This window comes from Anolis sagrei, chromosome 1, assembly GCF_037176765.1.
Source record: "Anolis sagrei isolate rAnoSag1 chromosome 1, rAnoSag1.mat, whole genome shotgun sequence".
Lineage (NCBI taxonomy): Eukaryota > Metazoa > Chordata > Lepidosauria > Squamata > Dactyloidae > Anolis > Anolis sagrei.
Genome location: NC_090021.1, coordinates 236,761,797 through 236,780,700, shown reverse-complemented (window position 1 = coordinate 236,780,700; position 18,904 = coordinate 236,761,797). Strand labels below are relative to the sequence as shown.

Here is an 18,904-nt window from a genome sequence, read left to right as displayed (position 1 = left end):
CCACTGAAATAATCAGGATAATGCTAAACTACGTAATTTGAATTGCTATTTATTATATCACGTAGACTTGCTACTACATGCTTTTGTTTCTCTGATGCAATATATGCCAACTTAAATGACATAGTTAAGAAGTTTCATCTATTTCTTTAGAATGGAGGTGTGGATCACTTGACTCAACACTTCTCCACACACAAACGTGCTTTTCACACAGAAAAATAAAACATTGGGGGAAAGATCATATCTGAGCCTTCATACTACCAGTTATTTAAGTAGATGAAGCTAAGAGGATAGGAGGATAAGAGGGTATCATCCTGAAAGATCTGCTTCCTCAGAAGTCTGTGTTACACACAGAACACATGGGCATGTGACAGAAGTTGAGCTTGAATATTCAGAATTCCAAGCAAACATCTCATTTTTATGCTCCACTCTCAAAGTCCTGGTCTTGAGAGCAGGGTGAGCAGAGAAAGGGCATTGCATGGACACACACACACACATATACATACATACATACACACACACACACACACACCTTTATTAGTATATACGTTTACTAGTAACAAGCACTGTTGCTTGACTAAAAAGGCAGCTACAGAGGTGGACAGGAATTTCTGAAGACAACAAAGAAAAAGCAGGGGCAGTAACCAGACATGTACTGCAAATGAGATTATTCTAAAGACATGTCTCGGAACAGAGCATCTACTGCAGCTTCAACACTTAGATAATAGCATGGAACAGGAAAAAGCAGGTAGAGAAATGCCATGGCATGCAGAGACAGCACTCAGTGTAACTGCTAGAAGTGTGACCCACAATATGATAGCCAAAAGAAGATGATTTTAACAGGAGACATACTGGGTTACTAGAAAAAAGAACTCAGAAGGAATAGTTACCTTAGAAAAGATATTAGAGGTAAGAGACATTCACTTTCGACCCCACAAATGTAGCTTGATCTTTATCAATGTCTAGATTTCTATCTTTTTCCTTCTTTTGACTAAGCTCTTCCCTCTATGGAAACCTGAGTGCAGGGGTGTCATACTTGCCTGGCAAATAGTTGAACAGCTCTGAGTTTCTCGCTTGGTCCACCAGTGTCGGCACGCTGAAGAACTGCAGGATGACAGACAAGAATCAGGAACTACAGCAAGATTCAGTTCTCTGGATAAGTTCTCTGAATCCAGCAAAAAAGCCCTATGATGGTATCCATCAGTCTTCTCCACATTTTTGTTTGAATATATGGAATCTCAACCATCTTCCTCTGAACAGGGTATGCTCATATGTTTCAAGGGAGGAGAAGGGATCAGTTTGAATCTCAGACTACATTCTCACCCACTGGCCTGGCACAGGTTAAGTAACATGTAGGTGTATACTGTCACACTTCTGCCATCATGGGCATGACCATGCCTCATGATGGTATAGGTTTCCATGCCATAGAACTGGCTTGAAGAACCAGCTTTGCTCCATTTTTGCCTATCCCATTACCTTCCTCCATAAACCTAAGTATAAATTGCAGAAGTGTTTCTGCAATCAGCAATTGGGCCTAGAAAGTTTCACTCTCATATATTCTCATAAGTTTCGTGCTCATATATTTACTCTTCCAAATTTATTTCTAAAAACTATGTAATGGGAAGGTTTTATGTAATTTCTGGTGTTTGCTTCCTTTTTAGTTTAAAAAACTAAAAGGAAATTCATTTTATAATTGTTAGAATATTTATGATATTTATGATACCAAACATGTTGTTGTTCATTCGTTCAGTCGTCTCCGACTCTTCGTGACCTCATGGACCAGCCCACGCCAGAGCTCCCTGTCGGCCGTTACCACCCCCAGCTCCCTCAAGGTCAGTCCAGTCACTTCAAGGATGCCATCCATCCATCTTGCCCTTGGTCGGCCCCTCTTCCTTTTACCTTCCACTTTCCCCAGCATAATTGTCTTCTCTAGGCTTTCCTGTCTCCTCATGATGTGGCCAAAGTACTTCAACTTTGTCTCTAGTACCCTTCCCTCCAGTGAGCAGTCGGGCTTTATTTCCTGGAGAATAGACTGGTTGGATCTTCTCGCAGTCCAAGGCACTCTCAGCACTTTCCTCCAACACCACAGCTCAAAAGCATCGATCTTCCTTCGCTCAGCCTTCCCTAAGGTCCAGCTCTCACATCCGTAGGTTACTACAGGGAATACCATGGCTTTGACTAGGCGGATCTTTGTTGCCAGTCTGATGTCTCTACTCTTCACTATTTTATCGAGACTGGACATTGCTCTCCTCCCAAGAAGTAAGCGTCTTCTGATTTCCTGGCTACAGTCTGCATCTGCAGTAATCTTTGCACCTAGAAATACAAAGTCTGTCACGGCCTCCACGGTTTCTCCCTCTATTTTCCAGTTGTCAATCATTCTTGTTGCCATAATCTTGGTTTTTTTGACATTTAGCTGCAACCCGGCTTTTGCGCTTTCTTCTTTCACCTTGATTAGAAGGCTCCTCAGCTCCTCCTCGCTTTCGGCCATCAGAGTGGTGTCATCTGCATATCTGAGGTTGTTAATGTTTCTTCCAGCAATTTTCACCCCAGCTTTGCATTCATCCAGCCCCGCACATCGCATGATGTGTTCTGCATACAAGTTAAAAAGGTTGGGTGAGAGGATGCAGCCTTGCCGTACGCCTTTCCCAATCTTGAACCAGTCTGTTGTTCCGTGGTCAGTTCTGACTGTTGCTACTTGGTCCTTGTACAGATTCCTCAGGAGAGAGACAAGGTGGCTTGGGATGCCCATCCCACCAAGAACTTGCCACAATTTATTATGATCCACACAGTCAAAGGCTTTAGAATAGTCAATGAAGCAGAAGTAGATGTTTTTCTGAAACTCCCTGCCTTTCTCCATTATCCAGCGGATATTGGCAATCTGGTCTCTCGTTCCTCTGCCTTTTCTGAACCCAGCTTGAACATCTGGCAACTCTCGCTCCATGTATTGCTGGAGTCTTCCTTGCAGGATCTTGAGCATTACCTTACTGGCATGAGAAATAAGGGCCACTGTACGGAAGTTTGAGCAGTCTTTCGCATTTCCCTTTTTTGGTATGGGGATATAAGTTGATTTTTTCCAGTCTGATGGCCATTCTTGTGTTTTCCATATTTGCTGGCAAATGGCATGCATCACCTTGACAGCATCATCTTTTAAGATTTTAAACAGTTCAGCTGGGATCCCATCATCTCCTGCTGCCTTGTTGTTAGCAATGCTTCTTAAGGCCCATTCAACCTCACTCCTCAGGATGTCTGGTTCTAATTCATTCACCACACCGTCAAAGCTATCCTCGATATTGTTATCCTTCCTATACAGATCTTCTGTATAGTCTCGCCACCTTCTCTTGATCTCTTCAGCTTCTGTTAGGTCCCTGCCATCTTTGTTTCTTATCATACCAATTTTTGCCTGAAATTTACCTCCAATGTTTCTAATTTTCTGGAAGAGGTCTCTTGTCCTTCCTATTCTGTTGTCTTCTTCCACTTCCATGCATTGCTTATTTAAAAATAGTTCCTTATCTCTTCTGGCTAACCTCTGGAATTGCGCATTTAACTGGGCATATCTCCCCTTATCACTGTTTCCTTTTGCTTTCCTCCTTTCTTGGGCTACTTCCAGTGTCTCAGCAGACAACCATTTTGCCTTCTTGGTTTTCTTTTTCTTTGGGACGTACTTTGTTGCCGCCTCCTGAACAATGTCGCAGACTTCTGTCCATAGTTCTTCTGGGACTCTGTTTACTAAATCTAGTCCTTCAAATCTGTTCTTCACTTCCACTGTATATTCGCTAGGAATGTTAGTGAGATCATATCTAACTGGTCTGTGTATTTTCCCTGATCTCTTTAGTTTTATTCTAAATTGGGCAATAAGAAGTTCGTGATCTGAGCTACAGTCAGCCCCAGGTCTTGTTTTCACCGACTGGATGGATGTCCGCCACCTTTGGCTGCAAAGGATGTAGTCAATCTGATTTCGGTGTTGACCATCTGGTGAGGTCCATGTATAAAGCCGTCTTTTAGGTTGTTGGAAGAGAGTATTCGTTATACACAACGAGTTTTCCTGGCAGAATTCTATCAGCCTGCGTCCCGCTTCATTTTGTTCTCCCAGACCATGCTTGCCTGTGATCCCAGTTGTCATTTGACTTCCCACCTTGGCATTCCAGTCTCCTGTAATGAAAATAATGTCTCTTTTCGGTGTATTATCCAGTAGGTCCTGCAGATCCTCATAGAACTGATCTACTTCTGCTTCTTCAGCAGCTGTGGTTGGGGCGTATATTTGGATCACTGTGATGTTGAAAGGCTTTCCTTTCAACATACCAAACATGATCACATTTTAATCCTAACAAAGTCACACATATTTCAGTTCCTGTAGAAGAAATTGACCTTTATCTGTAAACTTTTTCCAAAAATGATTCAAAAGTAAATGTGTTTCCTCTCTTCTTCTAGAAAACTCATGCCTCTAGCTATTTCTGGAGATCAGAGTCAACATCTGCCACTGGTCATCAACAAGGCTGATGAATAGAAGAGGAGGAATCTCTGCTGTTGTTTCTAGCTAGAAATGGCATAGGGAATTCGCCTCTACCTGTACAGTTCTCAATTGGAAGGCTGACTGGGACGATGACAGAAACACTAGAGAATGGGCCTGTATGGGAAGGTTTAAAGTCTTATATTTATAAGACTGATGTCTATAAGTTGTAAGTAGTTATGCTAATTGGATTTTGTTTTTATTTATTGTGATTTGTTTTTGATCTGTTTGTTTGATTTAATTTTCTGATTGTAAGTGTGATTGATATCATGCATATCATTTTTTCATGTTGTAAGCTGCCCCCTTTGGGGAGAGGGGATGGGATAAAAATAAAGCTTTATTATTATTGTCCCCTGCATCCTGTATAGGCCTAATTCAGCTGACTCATGTTTCATACCAGTTTCCCTTCTCTGCGGAAGATCTTCACTGGAGGTAATCCTAATAATGCCATTAGATCAATTTCTTGACATGTCCAGCATTACAGCCACCAGGCCCAGCTACAATACTCTAGGATGAAATAACAGAACAAAGGCACTGAGGGATAGTGTCTGATTTATCCAAGCCTTAGACCTCTGACTGAGAAGACAAAATGAAACAGTCACTCAACCTAACATGGCGTAATACAGTGTATGGTAGACTTGTGGAAGAATCAAACTATCTGAAACATTTTTAATTGCCACAATCACCAGATCAGTACTGAGATTCTATGCTGGAACTACAAAGTTTCCCAGTTATCAAACTTGACTTAACCAGACAAAATGGAATATTCAGACAGCAGTACCAAATACAGGTAAGGCTTAGGCTGATCACATGGCATGCCCAGTGTACTAAGCATTGAACCCCTACTTACAAATCAAAACGTCAGGCAGAGCTGAAACAACAAATCCATACTGAGCCAAAATAATTTTTAAAAGATGTTTAGATGTGGGAGAGGCAATACATTTGGGGTGTGGCTTACTTAAATGTAATACAACATGGTCAACAGTTTATTTCCCACCTATTTACAGTTGTATAAGCCCTCATATTGTCTACTATTTTATTTATTTATTTCTGGAATTTGTCTACTGCCCCATAACAAGAGGAAAATAGGAAGATCTCAAAAGTTTGGCTCAGAGTGAGCATCAACAAAAGTAACCCATCCGAAAGGAAATCTGATGAGGAAAATGGTCCCATGTGATTCCTTATCACTCTTTAAAAGCAGAGGTGAATTACTTTTTTAAATTAAAAAAAGGAAAGTGGAAACAAATCCCAGAGTTCTCATAGAATATTAAGGTTATCCAGCCCCCAATCCTCTCTGTTCCTACAAATCTCACCAACATCTTTCAGATTATGATGATTTGATACCACCAGCACCACAAACTGTCAAATCTAAGCTGTGATATATTTATACATACTATATTTACGCAAAGCTAATATGAACCTTCTTTGTCTAAATTACATTGCCAAAATTAGGGTGCACATTAGATCTCAGGAAAGCAGGCAGCCTTACAGTCAACAGGCAACAACCTGTCTGTCCATCAGGCTGAGGCAAACTCACCAGCCTTGCACGGTTCCCAACTGGCCTTATTAATGAGGCCTTCATGAATCCAGTTGAGATTTGTGTATGTATGTTTTGAGGAGGAGGTTTTTAAGGTCTCATTAATGAAGTCAGTTAGGTTTCCCCATGCCTGTTGGCCACTCCACTGCCTGCCTCATTGGCATGACCTTGCCTGTGCTATTGGCCTGTTGTCCTCTTGTTGAACAGATTACAATCATGAGCGTTTTTTTTTTCATTTCCGGTTTTGAAAATTGAGGTGCATATTATTATTTATTTATTTATTTGCAATATTTATATACCATCAATTACAACCCTGAAGGGGACTCAGGGCGGTTCACAGTATTATATTCAGTGGTGCTTTAGACGAGCATACTGATATAGATAGATAGATAGATAGATAGAGCTGATATATATAGTAAAATATCTGGTATTCTTCGGCAGGCATTCCCTCTACTCTCACCCTATTACTGCAGTGGCAATTTATGGCAATGGTAAACTGTTCCATGTTAGAAGAGAGATACTGCTCTGAAAAAGCAACAAAGAGAGCGGGAAGAAACAATACTAAGTGTGGTGCTAGAAGCAAGTATGATGACATATCCACAGACACTTAAGAGTTTCTTTGTCATATTGGCTGACAAGCTAATTTCCAAATCTTCTGCTAACAGATGTTATGTTTCTGTTGCTATATAAAGGTGCAATTCTTTACTGTTTGTCCATTCCCTATCGTGATGTAACTATCCTCTTACAGTGGGGAAACAAAACCACTTAATTTCACTTCCATATTTCATATGTATATGTTGTATCATATGTATATACTTTGGCCCTACCCATCTATTATAAAAAAATCCCTAAATTAAGCAAGATCTTATTTTGACTATTCAGATAATAAAGCATCTTCTCCTACAGTTACTTGAATTTGCAATGGTTTGCAATTTCATGACCATAGGACATCACATGCCATGTTAGTGCTACATATTTGCATGAATTATTTTAGAAGAAATTTCCCTTCCTTGCATTCCAAACTGTTTTGTTGCCCAAGCACTGAACACTGCCCAGTACGACGATGATTCAAAATCTCTGTTCCTAAGCACTGGAGCAGAGTGAGAGAGTTACAGTTACTTGTCTTTTGTTCAACTCAAGCATTAAATTGCTTCAGAATAGCTCTTTGTTTTAAAAAGCAAGTTTCCTTCTCTCTCTTTTTAAAGTGGGAGCATAATGCTGCAAGTGTACTAATAATAAAAGGTCTAAAGGAGCAACATTGCAGCTGGAGCTTGCTATACAAATGTACTGACTTATCATCTTCAGGGGATGCTGTCACAACCAAGCAAGAGATTACTTTATTAGTAAAATGAAAAACATTATGAGAAGACATGGTAGATCTATGTTAAAAGCTATGGGGTACCCAATATAACAAACCACTCTGATTTACATCAAGATCAATCAATAGCAAACATTTAATCATGTAAGGTCAGTTTCAATGCTTTTGGGGGTTTCTCTCCCATGAAATAGTCAAACCGCTTTTATTTCAAACCAATGCATATATACCTTTTGTACAGCCACAACATTTTCACTGTCACCCCTTTTATTTTTGCATTAAATATTTAAATAGATAGGTTTCAACAGTCAAGAAAGGCCAAACTGAATACATTTTGTTTGCAAATGACAAATTAGTTTGTATCAGCTTTGATCAATCATAAAAATATATGTTTGCATAATGATACAGTACTGAAATTTTCACAAACATACTGTACAGCAAATAGCAATATAAAGGAAGTTATGACAAGCCAACCAGAACTACAGCGTGTAGTGGAAGATGTTTGGCTATTACTAGCAGAAGTACTGTTTATAACAGTAATTAACTAAATTATCTTCATCTTTGCAGAGAACCGGCCTAGCACAGCACCCAATCCAGAAACAAAAACCCTTTAATCTTCTGTACTGCAAGCGTAGCTAACACCTACAAATGGCTGCTGAGCTCATGACTCATGGGTAGGTTATGACTCACTGCCATTTGGAAATGGTTGATTTATCACTGGGTACTCTGGGAAAATGGAGTTCCTTCAATAGGCTGCTAGCTTTGCACAGGCCTTAAGACCAACTAAAGCTTTTTTCTGAAGGTTGCTCCCAGTTTTGTCAGTTTATTTAGCAGAATAATGATTACTAAATACCCCAAGAAATAAGTCATACACTAACATGTATCTAGAAGTCCTGAATTAATAGAGGCAAGATATATTTTCTAAAAGGCAACATGACATACATGTTCCAGCTACCATGTGCAACCTTAATGATCAGTGTCCTGATTAGAATTATTAGCCAGGCAGTCATAGCATCAGGTGAAAAGCCTTAACATTTTTAAAGCAGAAAATTGCTTCTGTCTAATAGAACTCAGTGCATAAAGCAGCCTTCCACAACTGCATGTACCTCTACACACATACTGTGAAATTCAAACCAGAAACAGTACAAAAGGTTATCTATGAAAATTAAGAGTGACAAATTACATACAAAAACCAATCTTCTGTTCCTTGAACAGAATGGAGAATTTTAACAAGTGCAACTTGTCAATAGTGCCTAAGGATGCATTAGGCGTCATTTCTTCTTTGTAGGTAATTAAGGTAAGCAATCCTTTTCACTTCTGCATCTATCCACTCAATACAAGCACACCAAAGGACAGAATATCAATATATAAAGATACATGTATGCAAAGAAATACAAAAAATACAAAGAAAATGCAGATGCAGACATAATCAACACCTTCTCCATTATCACTAAAATAGTCAAAACAAATATGGAATATTGTTACCACTGCCCACAAGGAATGTCTCACTCACTTGTCCCTACCTACATTTATATTAGTTCTTTCTTGCACTTGAATAAAATGTCCATAAGGGGTGGATTTCAGGACATATTTAGCTCTCCAAAAACAGGTAGATGGGCTTTGGAAAAAAATTCTGTGTCCACCCAGTGCATATCTTTTTCAATACCTCTCTCTCTCTCTCTCTCTCTATATATATATATATATAGAGAGAGAGAGAGAGAGAGTAAGTGACAATCAGCCATCATTTAGCTGCAAAAACATATCTTGCTGCACATACACACACTTTTCTCCACCCACTTTCTCCAGTGAAGAACACCTGCCTAGTTCTTTCTCTCCTCCCTCATAAGAGGGAAGGTAACAAAACATGATTATCTAGGTCACAGACATTCACAACCATATTGCATGCTGGACAGGTTTACCTTATCCATGTTTCAGAACATGGGACAGTGTCTATAGTCCCTCATTTATGCACATCTTCTGAACCTGCAAACTCCAGGTTAAAATAAAGAAAAGCGGTTCTCAAATTAATAATGTCAATCAAGGGAAATCTTACACTTCAATCAAGAATATCAATTCAAATAAACTTGATTTAGATCAAATCTGCAATACTATATTTTATTATTTATAATTGGGCTTAAGTGATTGATGGGTGTTTCTGCATAATAAATCTTTCAAATGAATTGATTGTTTTTAAAAAGACAGAGTTGAACTACAGTGATATAAAATGTTCCTTAAAAGCTTCATAAAATAAACCCCACTGCAAGAATTTGAAAAACTATACTTGTATCTCTTAAAATCAATCTTCCGAAAAGCAGCTGAAACATAAATCTATAGAAAACTGTCTTCTCAAGAGACTAGAAAACAGCAAGCATCTCAGATTTAGTCTCTCTCTATATATATATCTGTCCCTTGCAGAACAAATGAGTAGCTTTCAGGGTAGTGTACTTTCAGGGTAAACAGTTGCTTCAGGATGACATACTCATATCCCCCCCCCCCAAAAAAAACTTCCAAAGCCTATGGTACAAATATACACATACTGAAATTACAACATATATTTATGCTAAGAAATTGCCTTCAAGCATTGGACAGGAGTTTTAGAAATCCAATTTGAACATAGCAAAATACCGACATCTTTATTTGTAAAGCAGCATAGGTCATCATGCTACACTTAATTACCTTGTAAAGTAGAACAGCAAAGCCATACTCAAAACTAAATATAGTGTAGTACATAAAATGGGAATATAGTCAGTAGGAGTGACGCTTAAATGCATGACTTCAAATTCAGTATTAATTCGTCTTTCACACATAGCTATGGCAGAGAATGCCAATTCCCACAGCCCCATTCCCAAATGCAAAGTATTTCTGCAGGGCTTCTGGCAATCTTTATTGTGCCAATTTCTGCAGCTTGCTTTAATCAGGCTAAGAGCTTATTGCTGTAAGGCCAGAAAAATCTTAAATCCTTTTTTTCTTTTCATCTTTGGGAATAGAAGCAAGGAGACAGATTACAGAGGGTTAAAAAGTCTGAGAAACACTGCAGTGCAATGACATAGTAACTGTAATACTGGAAGACAATTGTAGGACCAGGACATGAATTTTCTTCAAAATTGGTAACACTTCTGTTCTTTCCTCAGTAGAAGCCTATGTCCAACTCTCGTTTGATTCTCCCACCCCTGTAAAATGGCACTTAATTGACTAAAAGTAAAGCATTGCAAGCAGACACATGAAATGTAGAAAAAGAGTGTCTAGAAGATTTTCTCTATGCACATAAAAGTATAAGTGAAAATACAAGAAATATCAACTATGTGCAAACTATTTAAAATGACCGATGCATTACAGATAATGTTTCAGACATATTTATAAAATTATTTTGTGCTGTGTTTATATTATGTGCCTGATTTTATATATACAACATAAGCATTTGGTGTTTTAAACATTATTAGCCTTATCTGTTTAGTACTCCATACTATGATGATTTCATATAATTCTGTTCTGAAATCAATTAAGAGCGGCTATCTGCTTGAAAATAAATTTGTGGTAGGGTGGAAGTACTAAAGCAAAATTTGATTATGAAAACATACTTTGAGTATCAAACCAACTAAATTGATACAGACCACCTAACACATCATGACAAAGAACGTTCATTTGTACTTGGAGAAAGCAAGCAGGAATAGAGGAAGGCAATTCAAGAATAAAATCAAGAAAATGTAGATGCAATTCAAATTTATGTAATGGTTCTTGGCCCTTCTAAAGGTCCCCTGGTAGTGTAATAAAAATATGCTGTGAACAGACATTTTGGCAGAGGAAATCTGGGTGGGAATCTTCCTTTTCCAATTCAAAATCTTCAGGGATTCTCAGGGCTAAACAATAGTTCCATCTATGCTTGGATAGTTAAGAGTAATCATTAGAGGTATGCATTTTTTTTGTTAGTCCTCATAAGTCATATCAAATTCATTAAATTCATACTTACGAGGCAATATCTGATACGTGGGCATGGCCCGTGCCAAAAATGTAATAATCAGTGCAATCATTCAGGGCAAGTTGCATTGGTTTGTGGGAAAACTTGGTTTTGTGACAAGAAAGTTTGCATGTTGGGCCCGCGGTGAGGGTTTGGACTGGACATGAGATGACGGATGTATGTGGCCAGTGATGTTGGTAATGTATCATTGTGAGTTCACCCACAAAAAACATTCACTGGTTTGCTGTGAGTTTCCCGGGTTGTATGGCCATGTTCCAGAAGCATTCTCTCCTGACGTTTCACCCACATCTATGGCAGGCATCATCAGAGATAAACTAAAAGCAAAGTCAAAAAAGTTTCCTTAGTACCTTGCCTTTCCTTTGTAAATTAATGGAAGTCTTGCCATTAGGAGCAGGGGAAAAGGGGGCAGAGTTTGCTAAGAACAACACTCTGGAAAATGTACTCTTGAAAATGTAGTTTGAGAAGGAGCCCTATGTCAGAGAATTCAAAAGGCCCTGCCCTAAATTACAATTCCCAGAATGCAGTGCACTGCTCAACATCAGAGAGATGTGCCCCTCCGTAGCCAGCCAGAGTTCCAATAAATTTAATATTTTACACTATGATTTTGTTCCTGGGTTATAAATGTCATTTCAGAATTGGTTCTATTATAAAAACATGATGCAAGTTTAGTAAAATGCAAAACCTTTGTCTTTGCATGAGGGACATAATGTTATAGCATATTTTGCTGTAGTATACTATCCAGTCCCCCAAGTTAACATCATCACCCACCCATTCAACAAAGTTTTGGGCACAAAAACAAAGTTCCTGGAGTAGAACTACTACTTTCAAAATAAGGATTACACGATTAAACAGGAAATAACACTTTCCCACTAGAAAAAAGTTTTCTTTATTATTATTATTATTATTATTATTATTATTATTATTGAAACACAACAAGATGAGTCCACAGCAGACACTCTGCTGGCTGTTGAATTGGATCACACGTCGGACACTTCCCAAGTGTCTAGGACTGTGTGATGTATCGGCGAATAATGCATGCAGATCCCAGTAAGGTGATCTTCTGCAGCTGGCAGATGGTAATTTTGTCAGCGCCGATTGTGTTTAAGTGCAGGCCAATGTCTTTAGGCACTGCACCCAGTGTGCCAGTCACCACTGGGACCACCTTTACTGGCTTGTGCCAGAGACTTTGCAGTTCAATCTTTAAATCCTCATATCGTGTCAGCTTTTCCTGTTGTTTCTCTGCAATCCTGCTGTCATTATTGTTGTTGTTAAGAGGCTGAATGGCCATCTGTCAGGGGTACTTCGGTGGTTTCTACACTATGGTTTTTGTTACTGACTTATAAATGCCATTTCCAAATTGGTTCTATCATAAAAACATGGTGAAAGTTTATTAAACTGCAAAAACTTTATCTTTGCATGAGGGACATCATGTTATAGCACATTTTGATATCCAGTCCGCCAATTTAACATCGTCAAATTGAACAATGAACAATGTTTTTGGCACAAAAGCAATGTTCTCAGTGAAGAATCACTACTTTCAAAGTAAGGACTACACAATTAAACAGGAAATAATACTTTCAAACTAGAAACATATTTTCTTTATGATTAAAAATGTTGTTTATAAAAACTTTGAAAAATTCCCCCAAAATTCATGGATAAATGAAATGTTCTGAAATTGGGTAGGCTAAGAGTGGTAAATATGTTCTATCATTGTAGTGAGTTTCACTCCAATAGCGGTAAAAAGGAGGGAGAAAGGAGCCCCTGAAGTTTCCCCAGTTATAGTAATTATGAGCAATTAGTATAATAAAACACTAACAAAATTTCGTTACTCTCATTAAAGTAACAAATTTTCACTAACTATACTTTAGAAACACTTTAGAAACAAAACACCATCATCCCCTGCTTTGAAATGTCTTTTGAACCATTTTTAAATGTCTCGTACATCCCTAGTAACTATTGTCTAACCACTTCATTATTAGAATTTGGTATTGGTGATTTCAAAGTATTAATCAGAAAACATAACATTAAAAGGCCACTAAAATAATAACAGAAAACAACTGGTTTGGAGGTGAATTTCTCCAGAGAAGTTCCTTCCATACAAGCCTTCTACTGTGCAACTGCCCTGCTTCATTCACTTATATTTTGTGGTGTACAGCTGACAACATCTTTCACTTGCAATCCTTTTTTTAACCACATAAAATTCATTAAGAAGGAAAAGACAGAAGAGCTACACAATGTCTTTTGACTGGTAGTGCCAGAGACATCTGCCTGGATAATTAATCAAGCTCTGTTTGAAAATCTGTATCCTGGAGCTATTAGGATTCAGGAAGTTAAGCATATTACGTAGAGTTCTTGGTCTGAAAGAGAATTTCCATTCCTTTCCCATCTTTCTTATGAACATTTACTCTGCTGCCAGCAGGAGGGAAGACTTCCTGGACTAGGTAGGCATATCTCCCTTGAAGAACTCATTACATACTCTAAGACAAATATGACACAAAAAGTCATGAGGGAAACATATTATACAGAAAAAAATTAACCAAAGGAGATTCAAAAATGTTTTAGTCTGTCATGTTATGTTGCCTCAGGAATACCATCTCTGCTTCTCAGCTACAACAGCATTTTCTCTCCTGAAATTTCTACGCTGTGAATGCAAGATATGGGAACACAGAAATGATTAGTTAGCCCCCCAAAGAAGGAGTTTTCTGCCAGATATTTTTTCAAAACTGCAAAACATTTATCTGTGATAATAGCTGGTAATTCAATCACCATCACTCATATCGAACTGCATGAGATCACATAGCTGAATGTATAGATGAAAACTTTAACCAACTGTATACTCTGGGAATGTATGAAAATAAACTAAGAATTCTAAATGTTTTAGTATAGATTTCTGTTTAATGAAGCTGGCTGCACACTGAAGTAAATCAGCCAGTAACTTAGAGAAAGCCAAAATCACAGTCTGACGCGGTAGTTGTTAATGTGGTCCATTATTTCTGTGTTCTCAAACAATATACTGTGTCCAGGTTGGTTCATCAGGTGCTCTGCTATGGCTGACTTCTTTGATTGAAGTAGTCTGCAGTGCGTTGGTGGTCCCTATGTAGACTTGTCCACAGCTGCATGGTATACGGTAGACTCCTGAAGAGGTGAGAGGATCCCTCTTGTCCTTTGCTGAGGGTTTCAGCAATGAAAAGGGGTTTCATTGGCTCATCTTTTCTATAAGATGTTGTCTCTTTGTCTCTGTCAAATGATGTGAAACTATACACATACACAAAAAATACATGTGCAGTCTCAACCCCAGGTTTTTTTTAAAGCGAGTATATTTTTGAGATCTCAGTTTCAGCCAGGCTAGTTGGATAATAGGTTTATTTCAAACACAGATTACTGCTGTGATTATGATTCCTACTATTATTTTATGCTTTTTTCACACAAACCCCACACTGCTTTAAACTGGGCCCTATCTCCAAGATATCTCATTTTGTATGCCTATGCAAACAGCTCCCAGAAATCCCAGCCAGATTTCCATCTGTTAAGAATTGTGAGAGTTGAAGTCCAAAACATATGGAGGAGCAGTTAGAAAAACTCTGATATAAGAGATATTTACCCTGTATGGATATTTGCAATTAAATTAACAACCATTTAAAAAACATTGAAAAGCAGTGAAATATAATAATACAGGTTAATTATTTCTTATGCAAAATGGTTGCAACCAGAAGTGTTTTGGATTTCAATAAATGTATTTGCTTACACATACATAATGAGAAAACTTGGAGATGAAATTCATGTATGTTTAGTACAATAACTTATACATATTCTGAAGGTAATTTTATACAATATTTGTAATAATCCTATAAAATAAAGTTTGTACACAAGTTTGTACCATCACAAAACAAAGGCACTACTGTCTCAGTGAGCCATGTGGACAATTCTGGATTTTGCAATTCTGGATAAAGGATGTTCAACCTGTAATGATAAAAATGCAGTACTCTTACCCATTTAAAGTATTTTCTAGAACAGCTAGTTTACAAATCTTAAACATACATGTTTACACAGGTTAAGACTAGATTATTCCTCTCCCTTATTGCGTGCATAAATGAAATGATGTTGTTCACTTCAAATTTTTAATATACTTCAATGGTTTCTAAAGAAATGCCAGTGGGAGTACACAAAGATCTTAAAGATCCAATCAAATACTTGCTCCACTTCATACATAAAGCCATGGCTGAACATATTATAAGAGGAAGAAAAAGGGTAACCCCCATGGTGCATATTAAGTATATCAAATGCTATCTAATATATAAGACTGCTTAACAGCACCTGCCATCCCCACGTGATTTCCTGAGAAAAGAACTCTTGTATTAAAGTTCAAGGTGTTCAAGGAAGCTTCCTTTTGGCATGTTATGTAAGAAGTCATTCAATCATAAAATAGAATCACTCTTTACATTTTCCAAGCAGTTCCCATTGATGTTTGTGTCACAGAGCATTGATTCACATCAAACGAAGGAAGGAGGATATAAACTCCCTAGCAATTGTTTCCATGGATCATTTGCCCCCCAATGCTGTTGACATACTGGCACCAAGCTTACAAGACAAGATCACATAAAATGACTCAACTGTATGAGAAACGTAATATGACTATCTTCTGGTTAAAGCTGTCGTGCCCCGCCAATCTATCTGATCCACCAACATAATAATAATAATAATAATAATAATAATAATAATCCTTTATTTGTACCCCGCTACCATCTCCCCAAGGGACTCGGTGCAGCTTACATGAGGCCAAGCCCGCAGTACATCAATAAAACGAAGGCAGTAACAAAATAATCAATACAAAACAGTAAAATAAATCTCAAAACAAAAATAAACAGTAAACAATAACAATGAACAATAACATACAAGCATTTGAAAACCTAAGGCCGGGCCAAATGTAATAATTTAAAATTTAAAAAATAATGCTGGCCATGAACAAGGTAGGGTATAACTAGGATAGGGTTTTCAAAGAAAGATGAGGGCACGCAGGCGATCCTAAATCAATGTTAAAGTGCATTTGATGACATATTACTAAGAGTTTTCCTTATTCTGGGAAGAGTTATCCTTATTCTGGGGAGGACATATTGCTAAGAGTTTCCTTATTCTGGAATAACCACATTTTCAGGCTCCTCCTAAAGACTGCCAGCGTTGGGGCATGTCTGATGTCCTTGGGAAGTGAATTCCAGAGTCGGGGGGCCACGACCGAAAAGGCCCTCTCCTTCATCCCCACCAATCGCGCCTGCGAAGGAGGTGGGAGCGCGAGCAGGGCCTCTCCAGCTGATCGAAGAGATCATGTGGGTTCGTACACAGAAATGCGGTCACGCAGGTAGGCGGGTCCCAAACCATTCAGGGCTTTGTAGGTAAGAACCTGCACCTTGAATTGGGACCGGAAAACGAACGGCAGCCAGTGGAGCTCCTTGAACAGGAGGGTTGACTGCTCCCTGTAAGAAGCACCAGTTAGCAACCTGGCTGCCGCCCGTTGTACCAATTGAAATTTCCGGGCCATTTTCAAGGGCAGCCCCACGTAGAGTGCATTACAGTAATCCAATCTGAAGGTGACTAAGGCATGGACCACCCTGGCCAGATCTGACTTCACAAGGTACGGTCGCAGCTGGCGCACGAGTCTTAATTGTGCAAAGGCCCTCTTGGCCACCGCTGATGCCTGCGCTTCAAGCGTAATTTATTTATTTAAAACATTTCTATTCCACCCTTCTCACCCCGAAGGGGACTCAGGGCAGAGCACAGCATATATACGGCAAACATTCAATGCTGGGACACAAATTCAAATACAATACATAAACATTAAAAAACGATTTATCAAATAGTAAAATACCCCATTTAAAACTGTCCTAGATATAGATTAAGAAGATATATATGATAATTATTTAAAGTCATTAATGATTTACAAAAGGATGACATTTGGTTTGCAAAGAGAACCCAGGCCCATTCCAGAGACACGGCCGGCTATTCAGACAGTGCTTAAATATATGTGTGTGTGTGTGTGTGTGTGTGTGTGTGTGTGTGTGTGTGTATATATATATATATATATACACACACACACACTAGCTGTCCCCTGCCACGCGTTGCTGTGGCCCAGTCTGGTGATCTGGAAAATAAAGTAATGAGAAAGTGTTGGTTTCCAATTTATGTAATTCCTTTATGCTTGTGAGTAAACAGTATTTCTTGTTGATTCTTTGTCAGTGTTGATGTGGAGAGTTTCTGGTTTGCCTACTCTGGAATATGCAACATATTATAGTCCTTCTTTAAGGGTCTCTTTCAAATCTATGATACTATATCTGTGCCTGTGTGTGTGTGTGAGAATCATATCTATCTATCTATATTTATGACTGGATGGCTCTTTGTCTGGAGGGCTCCGATTACATTTTCTTGCCCTGGTGAAGAGAGTTGGACTGGATGGCCTTAAGTATTTTCTCTTGGTCATGGGGGTTCTGTGTGGGAAGTTTGCCCCATTTCTGTTGTTTGTGTGTTTCAGAACGCTCTTTAATTGTAGTGAACTATAAATCCCAGTAACTACAAATCCAAAAATGTCAAGGTCTATTTCCTCCAAACTCCATCTGTGTTCATATTTAGGCATATGGAATATTTGTGTCAAGTTTGGTCCAGATCCATCATTGTTTGAGTCCACAGTGCTCTCTGGATGTAGGTGAACTACAACTCCCAAACTCAAGATCAATGCCCACCAAACCCTTCCAGCGTGTTCTGTTGGTCATGGAAGTCCTGTATGCCATGTTTGGTTCAATTCCATCATTGGTGGAGTTCAGAATGCTCTTTGATTGTAGGTGAACTATAAATCCCAGCAACTACAATTCCCAAATGTCAAGGTCTATTTCCCTTAAACTCCATCTGTGTTCATATTTGGGCATATGGGATATTCGTGCCAAGTTTGGTCCAGATCCATCATTGTTTGAGTCCACAGTGCTCTCTAGATGTGGGTGAACTATAATTCCCAAACTCAAGGTCAATGTCCACCAAACCTTTCCAGTTTTTTCTGTTAGTCATGGGAGCCCTGTGTGCTAAGTTTGGCCCAATTCCATCATTGGTGGAGTTCAGAATTCTCTTTGATTGTAGGTAAATTATAAATCCCAGCAACGACAATTCCCAAATGACAAAATCATTTTTTTGAGTGGAGGACATAAATTGGACTGTTAGGTGTCTTATGTTCAAATTTGGTGTCAATTCCCCCAGTGGTTTTTGAGTTCTGATGGTAGCACGCACTAACATTACATTTTTATTTATATAGATATATATGCATATATTTAAAACTTCCAAGAGGTCCCTCAGGCTGGAGTCCCAGGAATTTCCCTTCTCGGTCCTTGTTCCTTTGCTAAAGCAGAGAGTTAGTAAGGGAGGGCAGGCTTCCTAAAAGGGTCTGGGGTCAAGTGGGGGTCTTTCTCCCAAAGGAAGGGGCTTCATGGCAGGGTAGAGATGTCCCTCTTTGGAATGAATCCAGGAGGACACCCAGACTGTGGACCTGTTACTTCAGGGAGAGTGCAATCCTGTCCAGCACAGGTTGCCACCCTATAC

General features: G+C 38.8%; 1 protein-coding gene across 4 annotated transcripts in view; it reads right to left on the bottom strand.

Annotated features, from left to right (window-relative positions):
* Nucleotides 1-18,904, bottom strand: part of DAGLA (diacylglycerol lipase alpha) — a 135,696-nt gene that overhangs the window by 100,036 nt on the left and 16,756 nt on the right. For 2 of the 4 annotated variants that reach the window (XM_067462536.1, XM_067462537.1), the window contains one exon: nt 1,038-1,101. The exons of the other annotated variants lie outside the window; for them this stretch is intronic. The gene's annotated coding sequence lies outside the window, so the exon portion shown is untranslated. The remainder of the gene's footprint in view (nt 1-1,037; nt 1,102-18,904) is intronic. 4 annotated transcript variants of the gene reach the window in all.